This window comes from Myiozetetes cayanensis, unplaced genomic scaffold (genome assembly GCF_022539395.1).
Source record: "Myiozetetes cayanensis isolate MyiCay16 unplaced genomic scaffold, myiCay2020 scf13, whole genome shotgun sequence".
In the NCBI taxonomy this organism is placed as follows: domain Eukaryota; kingdom Metazoa; phylum Chordata; class Aves; order Passeriformes; family Tyrannidae; genus Myiozetetes; species Myiozetetes cayanensis.
The window spans coordinates 4,981,160-4,997,093 of NW_026086937.1; the positions used below are offsets into that span (position 1 = coordinate 4,981,160).

At 38.4% G+C, this 15,934-nt stretch overlaps 1 long non-coding RNA gene across 1 annotated transcript in view; it reads left to right on the top strand.

Annotated features, from left to right (window-relative positions):
- LOC126636275 (uncharacterized) overlaps positions 1–14,482 on the top strand; it is a 36,920-nt gene extending 22,438 nt beyond the window's left edge. The window contains exons 2-4 of the long non-coding RNA XR_007627941.1: positions 7,657–7,714; positions 13,325–13,475; positions 13,721–14,482. This is a non-coding gene — a long non-coding RNA (uncharacterized LOC126636275). The remainder of the gene's footprint in view (positions 1–7,656; positions 7,715–13,324; positions 13,476–13,720) is intronic.
- The last annotated feature ends 1,452 nt before the right edge of the window (positions 14,483–15,934 follow it).

Genomic DNA, 15,934 nt, shown 5'->3' on the forward strand with positions numbered 1-15,934 from the left:
AACATAAAAGACTCCTCATAAAAATCCAACTGTTTTTGATAAACCTTGTCATGTGCAAATAATGGAGCCTTGTCAAGAACAAGCCTTGCTGGAAATTTATGCTTTCTAATAATAATAACAAGAGAGAATCAGGAACAAATAAGAAATATATTGAATTGGATTCAGAGAATGTTTATGGTTTTAAATTGGTGGCAATAAAGTATTTTTTATCTAGAAATGTTTTTACATGTTAGTTTAATTCAAATACCATGTTGTGCTTGAACTCTGAAGTATTTAGCCTAGCAGAGCTATGAAAAAGCATCTTGTATTTTCCACAGTAGAGCAGACAGACTTCTCCTTCCAAGATTTTTTGGTGGAGACAGGAAAAGATATACCTGACTTATTAATACAAGAGGAAACAATCCAGAGCTTGGAGCAAAGAAGCAAAGTGGTGGTCAGCTGAGGCCTCTCCAGTGGGCTAGCAAAAAATGGTAGGGGCACTGAGGTTAAAGAAAACAAAGGCAGATTTTTATTAGAATATTATTTCTTTTCTTCAGCAGCAAATTTCCCTGGCCAGAATCAACTTTTCAGGAGCAGGAATGTTTACTGGTTTGACTGCTAAGGCTGTGGATATCTGGAAGGGCTTAAGGACAATTGGTCATATGCAGGTAAACTTAATAGCTAAAAGAAGACATGATTGCCTCTTGCTGTAATCTTCAGCTATCTCTTTGCTGCACAAAATTTTATTTTCTATTTTAGTTTTTACATTGAGACTAAAACTAAACAGAATGTTAATTGTTTGCTGATGAGACCAATTAGCATTTTATAGTACTTTACAAATGTCAGGCAATGAATAGGATTTCTCAGGAAGAAAACTTTGTGTTCAACTGGCGGAGTCTAATCCAAACAAATGTGTCCCTTTAATGAAGAGGTTTCTTAGTAACACAACTAGTTCTCTGAATATATTGTCTGTGCATCTTCACAGAACTGATATTTATGCTCCCATGAGTGCTACTCTTTACATGAAATACTTGGTTTACATCTTTTCAGGAGTGAGAATCTCTGTAATTCCCTTTCAGGCAACATATCCAATCTGTCATATTGAAGTACTGCTAGAAATAATATTAGAAAATGAAGAAACAAAGACAAAAAATTGTTTTTCAATTTAGAAAACTAATTGTCTCATTCAAGGCCCTTGTTCCAAGTTGCGTTTTGTAAATATTGAAGGTTTCATAAACCAAGGCATGAAGAGAAAATTTGCTTCCAGGGGATATTAATGTTTTAGTTTAATTTAATTTTGGTGTAGAACAAAGACCCTTTCTGCTGTTCTCCCACCTCCTTATTCAAAACTTCCTTGGCAGACTGGGCTGACGCTCAGCCCTTGGGCTTGGACTTTGCGAGGTTGATAACACAGCCATTGCTGGACTGGGCAGCTGCCAATCAACCAGAGGAAAAAGTTAATGAGAAATCAGTCAGATTGGAGGCAACTGGTTCTTTTACACTTCAACAATTACCATTCCCTATAAAACAGTGGGACTTAAACAATATCTGGCAGAGATATTCTGTCACTGGCTTTGCCTGGCTCCAGCTGACATCACTCGTAATGCATGATACGGGACCAGAAGAACCAATTGATTTTGCAGTGTTGTCAAAAAATGGTGACCTTTATAAGAACGATGCCCCAAAAGGTCACAATTTCAGCTTTGTAGTTGACTTCACAAAGGCAAGTTCAAGTTGTGCAGGTATCAGCCTTTATAATGAGGTTAGTGACAACCTTCCAACAACATGTATCTTATGACAGATCTGGCATTTTCTTTTTTCCAAGGTTTGACATAGGTATCTGCATTATCCTGTTGCCAAGCCTTCATCTATGGCATATATATAACTTTTAAATTACCTTCAGAACTGATGACACCCTCCCCATTACTTTTCTTCACACCATGAATCCCTGAAATAACAATCCCTGAAATTTTTAAACAGAGTAGTTGGGTGTTTCACAGTAGTATCATTTTCATACTGCTTCTGAATAGGTTTAGATTTCTCCCTGTCTGAATTACACCAATGCAACTGGAAATGGAGTAGAGAACTGGCTGAGTTTTCTGAAGGATTTTACTCCAGGTATTTGCAGTGTGACCCTTAAAGTCAAAAAGTGAATTGCCAATTGGGTGTTTGACAAGCACCATTTATCTCTTGTGCATGATGATACGTGAGACATTACTTAAGGAAAGAGAACTGTAAATCTGAATAACCTGTGGGACTTGGTCAGTGTATACAAGCTGTAGATTTCTTGCTGCAGAAGGAAATTAATCAAAACCAATAATTTGGATGTGATCTTTTGTATCTTGACAGATTATGTATTCACACTCTTGAGACAGACTGGTGGCTTTTTTGGTAGATTAGGAGGAAGCAAGCAGGGTTGCTCATTTTATTTCTGTTTTTGCAATTGCATTAATTTTTGAAAGATTGCTATCTAGCATCTTATTTCTGAGTTTAATGATGCTTGGATTCACCAGCTCTTTCCCAGTATTTAATGAACAGAATCTATGAACTATATGTGAATCTATGAATCTATATGGGAACTACAGGAATAGTAAAACCCAAAATTTCTGATTCAAAAACTGCTTGGTTTTCTTTTTCCCCTCACTTAGGTTGAGAATAAGAATATACATACATATTGTGTAGTCTGCAGCCTAGAAATTCTTTATTGTGTAATTCTGAAATCTGATAACTGTTTATTTCCACATATATAAAGGACACTTGAAAAGACAAGTTGTATAAAGCAGCAAGAAACTGCAGCTACCTTTTTTGTGTGTGTAGTGATTTAATGTGGAATATCCTAATAACTTGACTTCAGTAGTATGATATAGTTTTCATGCAGTAATCCTACTTATGAGTCACAAGAGCCTGTGAAAGTATAATAATTAAAATTCCGTATGAAAAAGGAAGTTAAATGTGTTAACTCTGAACCTGTAGGAACTTCATATATTTTACTGAAATAGCAATTTTGGAGCACTTTCCTCCTCCACCCTGGTCCCCACTGCCTTTCAAGGGTCTAACAGTGTTTCACTGGGGAACATTTGCTTTCTCTGTGACCTCGGCTTTACCCTCCCAGCCAGCCCTGCTCAGGCAACCCTGCCCTGGGCACTGGGGTTTGGAGCTCCCACGTCTGTTTTGGGTGTTTGTCATCAACAACTGTAAGGCAAATTTGGACTTTGTGAACCTAAGGAAAGACCAGATGGTTTAAATAAGCCTTTAAATGCTAAAGTTTATTCTTATGCTGTATACAGATTCAGGACATTAAATATGTTGATAATCTCATTCCAAAAAATCCCTTTGCTCATCTGCAAGGATTTGGCCAGTGTGTCAAGTGCCAAGTTTGGAATACACATGTCATGCCTTTTTATACAGCTGCAAATAAGATGTGCTGCATTGCACTCTTCAAAATAAAGTCTGAGTAGGGTCTCTCAGCCTCAGCCCTAGTTTTCTTTTCCTCCTCCCAGTACATGGCTGTAATAACTCATGGAGTTTATTCAGTCAGCATTTTAAATACTGTGTGTGTCCCCTTCCATCATTCATAATATGAGATGATGAAAAGCACTGTAACTAATTTTATGCAACACAATGAAATTAAAAGCTTTCGGTATTACCGTACTGCAGGTATAAATCTAACTAAATGTGGTGGTGGAGAGAGATGGACTGTATAGGTGAGTGTTAGAATAATTTAAGGTTATTCGGCATTTTCTATGGATGTCTCTTCTTGTTTCTTCGCAAATACCATAAGTAATTGTGTGGTTAATAAAGTCTTTAAGTGTCTGAGCTTGCAGTTTTCTACTGCCTTTATTCATTAGCTAAGAAAAAGTAAAGCTAATGGAAAACAATCCATTTCAGTGAAACTGTAGGTTTGCTTACCCATCATAGCAAAATGTTAATTTGTCTAATATTTTAGTGTCACATTAACTTATGTCAAGTACAGTGCAACTTATGCACTGATACATTTCAGAGAACTGGACAAAATATCAGATTTATGTTCCTATATTTCAGTTTTATCCATTAGATTCTACATGTATTTATAATCTGGATATTAACAAAAATGTTGCTTGAGGTCTGAAGGTCTGCTTTCTGCTTATGCAGAAAAATTTACATGAGTTAGGATATACATGTAGCTTTTCCACCTCCCTTATCCATCATCATTCATGTACTCTGGTATTTACTTCTCCCAGATACAAACCTTGCCTCTTAACAGCATTGCTGTTTCTACTCCTGTTCATAATATGATATATGATATTCTCTCTGTTATTTCTTACTGCACTTCAAATGAATCTTCATACATTTTTATAATATTGGAGTTACTCTCCTGAGTTAGTATTTGCATGTATCTTTTATTATTATTTTATTTTATGCTATATAAGATTTTTCTGCCACCAAGCAGCATGTGGAAGTCATGAACAAGACTTATTCATAAACAAGCTAAGGACCTTCTCACACTCAGTGTTTCCCAACAGAGGACAAAAGGATTTTCTTTTCTCTTTGTCTCATTACACTGCCTCTTTCATCTTGGAACTGCAGTTACTTAAAAGTGTGTGCTCCTAATCTATCCAAGTTGCTCTGAAATTTATTACTCTCACTTTGTATTTACAACTGTTTTCCCTCTTATTAACCGGCATTTAGTGTTATCATCAGTTATTCAGCTGGAATCATACTTCTTCAAGGTTATTTAGCGTTAAAAGAAAATCTTTTCCTCAATTAGCTCTCTGATTTCCCCTTCCCAGACAGTCTCCCTCCTTCCCCAGCCTTATCTGCTCTTAGTAAGAGCAATCCTGAGATATGGAGCATCAACTCATCTCCCAGCACCCGCTCTGGTGTGTTTTCTCCCTGTCTGGGAAACCCAAGGACTGAGGTGCTCACAGAGCTTCTGGGCCAGCATTAAGGGCCATGTGAAGGAGTAGTATGGGTGCTCTGCACACAACAATGACCCAGAAACCATCTGCAGGAGCCCTGAAATCTCAGCCTATGCCAGCAAGAAAATACCCTCTGGCTTCTCTACGCATAATTTCTATTCAGAGCTCCCTAAATTCAGATGAGAATTAAGTTCTGTTTCTTTTTTTTTGTATGTCCAAGATGATCCTTTCTCTTTGAAAGTTAAAAAGTTTAGAATCCAGGCTGATAGTTGTGGCTAAGCTTTGGCTCCAATGGACAGGCTCAGTGCAGTCTTTCTTCCACACTTCTGCTTGTGCTGTTATTGCCAGGGTTGGCTCTGAGCCCTGTGTGCAGCAAGGAGACATTTTCGAGCACTTGTTTATCTTCCAGCACTTTCCTTCTATTGCTCTATCTCACTCAATTTCACCCAACATTTCCTCCTTTCTTATTGCAGGCAAGTAATTCATGTAGTTATGCATCTTTTCAATGAGGAAGCTTTCTGAGCAATCCCTTCTCTGCAACAGAAAACTTTAAAAACTTTCCTGATATTAAATGCTCAGTCAAGTGCAGAGTTATCTCTCTTCAGCTGTGTAAACAAAAAACCCTATTTTTGGGGGGTAGAGAGTGCAGAGAAGTTTCTTTTTAGTTTATTGGTTATTACAGGACATGTTGGATGCAAAACAAAAGAAATCTCATTTTACTGAATGTATTTTAATTACAATTATGATTTAAAGTCCATGTTGTGAAAAGCAACGCATTTTAAGATGCAAAACTGTTGAGTCAGAACTCCAGGAAAAGCAGATTAAAGCAGCTTGACATAAAGTTGTATCCTATTCTTCACCTTTATTTTGTATTTCTGATTTTATTTTTATGCATGGGACATGTATTTCTTTTAGACACATTTCAGTGAAGAAAGTGCTGCTAGCAGTTGGTTTCCTTCCAACCATTTTGGAAGGGTGTCCTCTTGTCAGCTTCTGGAAAGACTCAGACTTCATCCCATTTCTTAGTCAGCTTTGGCACTCTGACCTGAAAAATCAGGGTAATTCTTAGAATATCATCATTATCAGATCTATGACTTTATAGGAAAATACCACGACAACTGGACTGCGTTAATTGCCTACATTAATGAGCTTTTTTGGACTGCTAAGCTTTCTATTATATGCATTATTCTACTTGTTTTCAGAAAAGGAGCACCATAGTTTTCACACTAGTACTGTTGTCTCAGTTCTAAACTGAATTGTACAAGCTGAATTTTGGTGGCTCTTGTAAAACAGATACTAGTAGTTAGTTTTGGGCAAAAGGCTACATCTGGCATTTTCTGAAAAGCAGAGTCTAAAATGAACCTAAAGTGTTAGATCAGATTGTTGAGCATTAAAATAAAACCAAAACATTCTTCAACCTAATATAATTTCAGTGTTTACTGTGGTTCACCTGACTCTATTTCTCACATCACAACCCATTTTAGGACTGTCAGTAGTATGTGTTGTCTAGAATGGATGAACAAATCTGTTCTTACAACACTGTTAGGATCAGCCAAAAATACTGGCAGTGTATTATTTCCTTGTGCTTTTGCAGGGAAGTGACAGGACTCATGACCAAGGTCAGGAGAAAGAAAATAGGAGTGTGTTGTGCTTATTTGGGACCTACTGGGAAGCAATAAGAGAATCCAGTGTGGTGCTCTGCCTGTTGGCTCCTTTTAAGGGAAGCTGAACTTTCAGTACCCAAAGTCACTAGTGTTGAAAATTGCGATACAGGAGATACAACATTATCTTTTACCTTCACAGTCATGAGTTTACCTTCGAGTGCCAGTGATGTTACTTTGGGGCCATGACCTAGCCAAAAGTAAGAATGACTTTATCAGCACATCAGCACTGCTGGAAACGCCTGACTACCAGAGTTTCTGATGCTGAGTTTGATGTTGAATAACAACATTGTTCAGTAAGAGCTATTTCCTTGAGGCTTAGTTACAGAAGTGTTTGGGACATGGTGGTTTCTGTATTAGCATTTTTGTAGTGAATACTCTTCATTGTAGCTTGTGCAATTTATCACTGCAGTTGACTTTTCCTTCTGCAATTCACTGTAGAATGAGCCAGAAGAAGAAATAAGCACGTAAGGATTAAAACAAATATGTTTAAAAATATTTAGATGTGTAAATACTTCCATCCCGTTCATCACTGAAACGCTCTGAATACAGCAGGACCAAGTATGACCCCTTTTATCTCTAAATATATTTCATTAATCAGTTTGAAGATGCTTTATAACATCTCCATTTTATCTGGCCCCTGCTAATTTATTTCCTACATCTGGATAATGGGCTGCCTGAGGTGGGTTCTCTCTACAGAGGAACTTCATCCCTACAGGGTAATAAGATCTTTGTCTGAGGCCTTATCAACAGAACATTCATAGGTGACCTTAATAATTGTGCCAGTGCATCCAAGAAAGCAGAACTACTGAAAAGTCTATGTACCCTTTTCAGGCATCATCAAGACAAAATAATAAAAGTTTAGAGCTAAATATTTCCTGGCTATAAAGCCACGGCTTCAGAGTTTTGAAGTCAAAAGTGTTAGGATTTAGACTTGTATAGACAAATTAGCTTGATGTTTGGTGCTTATGTATCTTTTTCGAAGAAGTCCCCCAGGATACTGTCACTCCAAATGAAGTCAGTCACCTGTACATCAGTTCCCTGACTGCTTTCTCAGGTTTGTGTCAGATGTATAAAATACATTCAAACTCCTGCTATGCCCTTTGGTTCTTTGGCAGGCTGCCTGTGTATCCCTGGGACTGGCAAAGACCTGAAGTGAAGTGTGTGTTCTGCAAGGTAAGAACACGGCCAACATACTGCATATTTTTTTAGCTCATGAATTATATTTTGATTGAAATATGTGGTGTGAAAGCTATATTTTAGTAGCATGCAGTTTTTTCTAGTAGGCAAATAATGAGGGCATGTGGGAGCTCTGTGGTTTTACATGGATAACAAAAGAGACCAAAAAAAACCCAAACCCTTGTCAGTCAATGGAATTCATACACAAAGATTGGAATCACAGGTTGATATTTCAATTTATACCATGAAGTACCTTACCATTAATGTGCTATATACATTGAAGTGTTTGTGGGTGGTCCTGGGCTATTTTGTTTTATGTGAAGATGATGAGAACAAAGTGTGACTAAAGCAAATCATTGGTATTGCTCATAACATTCCAAGCTAGTCAGTGAGGTTGTTGTTGCAACTTTGAAATAACAAGGAATTACCCTCCAGAAGCACCTGATCAGTGGACAGAGACCAGTTCCAAGCCTAAGCTCCCCTTTTTTTTTTTTTTTTTTTGTATTACTGGAGTATCTTGAGCTTAGAGCAAAATCAGAACTCCTTGTTTATAGCCCAGTTCATATTAGTTTATTTTCAGCAACAAGTTTTTTTCCTTCTGATCAGACCTTGAGACTCACTTCATTTGGAGTTTAATTTTCCTCTTTCAAGTCAGCTTTGGAGAAACATGTAGCTGCAGTGGTCTCAATACTTCACTAAGCATCAGATTGAAAAGAGAAGGAACAGAGACCTAAGAACTCTAAACTAATGTTTGACACTTACAATAGATGTATGTAAAATCTAAAGAATGTACAGCAAAAGACCACTATCACACTAAAGCAGGAACATAAAAATATACAAGTCTATCTGAGCTGTCTTGATAACTGAGCTTGAGGAATGTGCTTTATGTCATGACCACTGACAGCTTTAACTAGACAGGAAAACGCAAGCACCTTTTCTCTGATAACAGTTGGTGCATTGATAGTCTTTACTGACCTTATCTGAAGAATAATAAATGCTTCGGTTCCTCAGTTTGTCCTTATTACTTATTTTGGTTGATTTTTTATTTCCTTTGCCTTTTTAGTGTCAGATTCCTCAGATAATCAAGAAAAAAAAAACCCAACCTTTCGACCTGCACTAAAGGGTTGACTGAGAAAACTGGCAGCAAGATACCTTCTAAGTGCTCTTGGTTTAACATGAGGATTAAGAAAGGCCAGACATTTTATAGGGCCTTGTGAAGTGGTGACTGTGTTAGCACCGAAGTCAAAGGGATGCAGAGGAGTTACCCCTGTGAAGGTGATACCCCACTGTGCAAAATAAACTGATATGTACAAATCCCAGGGTTACAAAACTGGAAAGGTGAATATTCTTATTTAATACCCCACCTCTAGCACACAGCCTGGGTGCTTCCCAGGCAGAACATGCTATTTTATACCATTGCAATCATATATAAGAAACAAACTTCCTAGAAATCCCAAGATAACATGGGAAATACAAAGAACTCAATAAGTGTGAGTGTTTGTCCTACAGATAGCACCTTCAAGTTGGTTGGACCGGTCAATTGTTGATCAGGAAGAAAATCCCACAAAAAAAATGCCAGACCAAAAGCCTTTTGCTTTCTCTAGTCCTAATGTGTTGAGGTTTTTAGGTCAAATTCCAAAGGACACTGTGACAATCATTCTGTCTTCAAGAAAGCCAAACACTTCCTGGTAATTTCACTACCTTTACTGCATATAAAATAGGTAAGGATTGGATGTTCTCCACAGTAAGTACTTCTGATTTTTATTTTTAAAACATTGATCTTCTCCAGCAAATAAACTAAAATAATTTCATGTAATTTTAAAAATGCTACTTATTATTTAACATGATCCTTTGAATCAATTGCATAAAAGGCCACAACATAAAGCAAATACAGATATTAAAACACATCATAGGCATCGTGTGTTAGCCTAATTCAGTTTCTTTGTTTACAAAATAAACATCAATATAAATATTTAATACAGTAGCTGCAGTAAGAAAAAGGACAAACTGTTATGACTATGAGAATGCTGAGCATAGTGGAAACTATCTTTTAAATTACAACTTTCTCTTAGCTTGAGCTAGAGCCTTTTCTCATAAACGAAAAAGTCATAGTGCATTAATGGCAAATATCCATCAGGAAATAAGTCTAAAAGCAACTCAGAGAAGTATATTGCTCTGAGAAAGATGGCTTTGCATTTGTGCTGTGTTTATAATAAGCTCAATACCAATATCTTGAAAATAACAGTAAATATTTAACCTAAGGAATATTTCATACGACTGCAATAAATGTTTAATACAATGTAACTTTGCAGTACTTCAAAAGCATATTGCTACAAATATTTATCTAGAATTTTAATTAAATACATGTATAATCCATGAAATAAACTACCTCAGCTTTGATTCAGCAAGCTGCTCTGCAGAAATGCAGAGGTATGTCCTCGTGCAGCTGTTTTCTGTGTCAGACCCTAAGACTGTGTGTTTGCACTCCCAACCCTTGCCCTGATTGCAGATTCATCAGTGTCAGGACTATCCCTCTTTTCTAACTGCTCATACACAAATTCACTGAGCAAAACAGAGTCTGAGGTACCCAGTGATCTACAGACTTAGGACTGTAACCTTTGCCTAGCAATCCTCAGAGTTAGGTGATACCTCATGCTCCCACGGCCAACTAGAATGGAATAATAATTGTTTTAGCCTCAGGAGATGTCCTCCTCCTGGATGGCTTCCAGTGTGCTGAATATCCAGCCTTCCTTTCCAAGGCTTTACTACTTGTGAAAGAAAATAATCATCCCTTCTTCTGCTGGTACAGGGGTGAATTTAGTTGTGTTCCTGTACTGGAAAGAATAGAGGGTACACTGAATCCAGAGAAGGGCAACTCCAAACGCTGGTAGGACACTGTGGGGAGGAGTTTCTGGCTGAAAATCAGTATGTGGCTTTGCCTGTAACGTGTAGCAAGAGCAAGTAGCCTCTTGTGGTCTCCAGTAACATAAAATTTCTGACTGTCTTGTCCACCTCTTTAGTACCTCCTTGCATATTAAGGTCACCTAAGCTCACCTGTTTTCCCCAGATGGCATAAGTTCTTAGAGGTCATCAGTCAGCCTTATATTTACTCATTTTGTCTGAAATGTCATTGTCTTTAAAACCTCAAGCAACAGATTATTCTTCCCCAATTAGAGTTGGTTTGTTTTTTTTTTTTTTTTTGGTGACTCTAAAACACTTCTAAAAACTTCTGAAATACTTTCTAGTAGTGAACTGCTGCTGCAGGTCTGGAGTGAGATGCTGGTATGACACACCACTCTGTGTCATATGGATCAGTGCAGCTTTCTTTAAAAGTAGTTTTTATTTGCTGGTTAAGCCACTCTGTACCTGAACATCAGGACAATAAGAAAACAATTTTGACAATTGTTGATTTAATGCTGTAGTGGAAATGGAACCTATATTTCTGGAAATAGTATGTTAACAAAGCAGTGAGTATTTCCTTCTTTTTGTAAGTCACAGTGGAGTAGTCTGTGATCTCTTTGACCTATATTGGAATGATTTCCAGCATAAAAAAAAATGGTTGTCTGGGAGATGGGAAGTGAGGAAAAATTAATCATGGAAGAAGTTATCTGCAGTTTGAGTCTATTTGCCACTTTCTCTCTCAGAGTCCATAACTTCATTTCCTGATTCTGTTTTCATGGAACTGGTTATAAAAACAAGTAAGGAAGCAAAATATTGGTGTTTTATGTTTTCATAAACTATAACTAAACCCATTTTCTTTAAGTCCCCTCTCTCTTATATTAGCATTTGCAAAACTTTATTACTCCTTTTGCTCTTTTTAATGCTGAAGAGAAAAGATACTGTGATTGAACAGCTAGAAATGTGTTTCATTTGACACGTCTGGTAGTGCTGTGACTCTATAATTTTTTCTACTAAATTGCTACTAGTCAGAGTAAGAAATAGGCCCTCACATGAAACAGAATTGACACATATAGTAGTGAAATCTTTCTGATGCCACAAAAATACTGCAGAAGATTAGTAAAAGAATAGTAAAGATTGATAGAGTATCTTATTTTACTGGATTCCTCATATAATATAGGAAACTATTGTTATCTAACCAGAGACAGTCAGGACTGAGTCATGTAATTAATGTATTTGAATGTCTGTAGAAAGTCACAAGTTGAGTAATCCTGCTCAGCCACCCCAAGAAACTGCTTGGCCACTGGCACCCTTTGTTTGCACCACAGAAATATTGTGCCAGGGACCATTAGTAACAACAATGCTCCAGATCCTGTAAGCACTGATCATCTGAGCAATTCTCTAGTGGCCCCACATGAGTGTGGCAAGGAGAGAAGAAAGGGCTCTCTTACAGTTTTATGAAGCTGCAGCTTTGCACTGATTTCAGTGGGGTTTGAATAACCCTTCAGAACTGCACATAGAGGAAGTGTGGATTATTTTACTCAGGTTCCTGCTTGCTGTCCTTTATAATCCACACTGAAAGATCCTACCCCTCAAAGTTCCCTTCAAACTGATGACTATTTTCAAGCACACCACCCTGAAAGGACCATCCTCTATAATTGCTTTTCAATCTGCACCATTTATTAGTTGCCCATTCAAAAACTCATCAGCAAACACACGCTACAAGTAAAGGCATTTCTGAAGCCATAGTTTGATGGTGCTGAATGGGGAGCCCTTAGAAAAACACCTCTGTGTTGCTATGTGATGTGCTCAGAAAAGAATTGAGCATTAAGACAGACAGAGGGACACTGTATGCATAGAAAAGATTTGGATCACAGCTTGATAAACCTGAATGCTTCGCAGGTTGAAGAACTCTAAAAAAATTACTACTGCTGTAGTTTGGGCCATTAGTTATTCCATGCTGGGCTCTGTATTCTTTGTGTGTGGAATACTTTGATAGAAACGTTCCTTTAATTTGAACTGTGCACTGTTTGTCATAACAGCATGGGATGTTATGAAAGTTAAAAATGACACTGTCAGATTAATCACTTTAAAAAGGATCCTTTTACTCATTGTATCAAAAGATAACCTTTGACAATGTACAGATGAAGGCAACTAAACAGCTTTTTAGAAAGCAAAATTGGTTTAGATTTTTTGAGATGACCCAGTGACCTGGGTATTTTTGTGTCTTGTGGTTTAGTATTCCTAAATACTAAACTAAAAGTCTGTCCCTCAGCAGACTTTGTGTCCTCCAGCACAACTTGGTTATTGCAGTGGCAAGTTACAGTAGATTTACCTGCATATCCACCCCTTCCTAGTCCACTCTTCAGGGTGGATCTAGGCTTTCTCTCTGTTTCGTATGAGTTAGCCTGGCATTTTTCAAATTACAGTGCATTCTGAAAAGGCATGAAAGCAAATCATCATTATGCCTGAAGTATCACACCAATGCTAACTGCAGTTTAAAGGTTTGTTGTTCTGAAGATTATGAGGGGCCCATTTGTAAGGAAAATATTTTCTCTAAACAATTAGGTGAGTGGCCTATGCCCATTCTACCCATGGGAAGTAGAGAATTTGGCTTTACTTTCTGGTGCTTCTGTTTAGGTAGGTGGCAACCTAACAAATACAGGGAAACTGTTCACAAAACAAGAATATTTTGTTCTGTGTCTGCAGATACAGTTTCCATCCAGATTGATTTCTGGAAAAGCTGGCTTTACCTGAGCAATATTCAGAAATCTGGGAAATCTGGGAGATTCAGAAATCTGTGTGCTGCATCCACGGTACAAGCTTGAGGAAAATCTCCATGGAGAATTCCAAAGAGGAGGTAAATGTGGACAATTTGTTTTGAACCTCATCTCAAGGTTAGCACCCATTTTCAAAGTGTCATCAGGTCTTCCTACAAAGAGCAAAGGTGAAACTGGTTAGAGGCAGTCAGTGTTTAACTGCTGGTGTCTCTGCTATTTACAGACCCACACGCACATGTGAAATGCTAAGCCTGTGATTCACATACAGCAATTCAACCTTGCATTTTTTCCTCTCCTATGCAGAGATCTGTCTCATTTGTTTTAGAGCACTGGGAAGAAAGTCCTGGAACCTTCCACCCAAAGCGACAGGACTCCGTGAAAGAGCCGATGGAGCTGCTCTGCAGCTGTGTCCGTGCCACATTTGCTGGCAGAGCCCCAGCAAGGCAGAGCAGACCCCACCAGCTGGCTGGGACCGTGATTTCTCCCCTATGGTGTGACCTCACATCCTAAAGACGTGCCTGACAATGGGATAGGTCGTTGTGCTGACACAGGCACCAGGAAAGGAGATGCTTGAAGGACCCGCGAAAGAGGCAACAGCTGTAGATAAACACACAGACAGGCTTGATGTCAACAGGAACTGCTGATGGCCAAGCACTTCTGAAAATTTGGTATGCTGCAGTAAGATGGTGCCAGCCTCTCTGGAAAATCAGGACTTCATTGTGAGGGCAGAGCACTTCTGAAAATGCAGCCTGCAGAACTGGTGCAGATGGTCTGGCCCCCTCTCAGCAGGCACAGATCACAATATCAAGGGCAGCAAGTGGGATTGGGATCGTGCCTTGTGGAGGACAAGAGGCAGACACGAGCTGGCAAAGCAGAGGCTGTCAGGTGCAGCAGCTGTCCCAACAGGCACGTTTGCCATGTCATGATGCCATGTCTCTCTCTGATCCAAGTGCTGAACTCTAATTGTATTTGCAATGTGTTGATTACCATGGTCAATTTTGTATTTTTATTTGAGAGTTGTGTGTTTCTGTTGTTTGAAATTGTGCCAGCTGCTGGCTGAGAAGGTGAACTAAAAACTCAGAATCAACCACAGCCACCTGAGATTATTAGAAATTCCCAAAGAGAGAACTCAACTCTAATCTTAGCTCTCTTATTCACAAAGAAACAATCTAATTCATCCCAAAATTCCCTAGGTTTGTGAAGACATATTCTTCCCCACCTTTTTTTTCTTTTGACACAATTTATTGATTGCCTTTTTCTACCCCCTGCATGAATCCTTAGGGAAAGGCTGCGGTATTTCAAATCCTATAAATGCAACCTGAGCACCCTTTGGAAAAAAAAAAAAAAAGGCAACCAATAAAGTTTATTATTGCTATAGAAAGACAGGCAAGTGCACTGCCTTGCCACAGAATCTGACAGAGCCCTCAAGCAATCACAGGAGAGAAGGGGTGACTAAAAGCTTGTAGGAACAGTGAGGCTGGAGTGGTTTAACAGCACATTACCCGAGCCACATTTGCTGTGGAGAGCACGTCCTGACCCTGTTTCCAGCTCTGTAACAGGGAATACACATCTCCACATCTGAACCTTAATGCTGCTTACCCAACAGGTTCTGTGGTTGTGGCTAAATCATATGTATTCCAAGTGGTCTTATGACACAGAAAGAGTATTTTGCAATAAGTCAAAGAATTTGAGTTCAGGACGGACACCAAGAGGCTTGAGGTGATGGGATTTGGAAGAGAAGATTGGCACAAATTAAACCGAAGGTCTCCATTAAGACAGCTATACCCTGATCTTTTCAATATTCAACCAGTAAAAAGAAAGAAACTTTGAAGATTCAAAAAGTGACAAATTTCAAGGGCTCTCACTTTTTTTGTTGTATGAATGAATATAAGAGTATATGTTAAACTTCTGCAAGATCATGCTGGTTAGTCTTAGCTGCCCCAATGTCTCCCAGCGTTTTCATTGCTGAGGTGGACATACTCCATGTCAGGTGGTGGTTTTAGAGGGAAAGCCTTTGAGGAGAAGGTACAAGTCCCAGGCTAACTGGGAGGAAGGACAAATTTTGTATTGGAGCTCAGCACATGGGGAGTCATTCCACTGCAGGGTGCTGTTTGTTGACATGTTCATTTATGGGGTATGTCCTAAGGAAATAGACCCCTGTATTTTTTACGGTGGCATCCAAATAAAGAGATCCTGGTCTCTGGAGCTTGCAGAAGATTACAGGAAAGGATCAGAAAGGAAAGGATTAATTTTACCAAACTGTATGTGCTACTTTTGATCACTGAACTGTATTAACAGTGGGGAATGTGCTCAGGTAAGTAGTAATTTGTGTGGCTGAAGTAGGAGGTCTTATATTTACAATTATATCAGATTGAAAAGCCTAAAATAATAATTTTGCCAAAAATTATCTAATGATCATCCTGGTTGGTTTTCCTATAAAACAGACATTAAAATCAGACCATATCTGTAAGTTTTTTCAGGTACTCTTTTGTTTAACTGTCCCATGGTATTCTCTTCTAACATAAAAAGATGCTTTTTT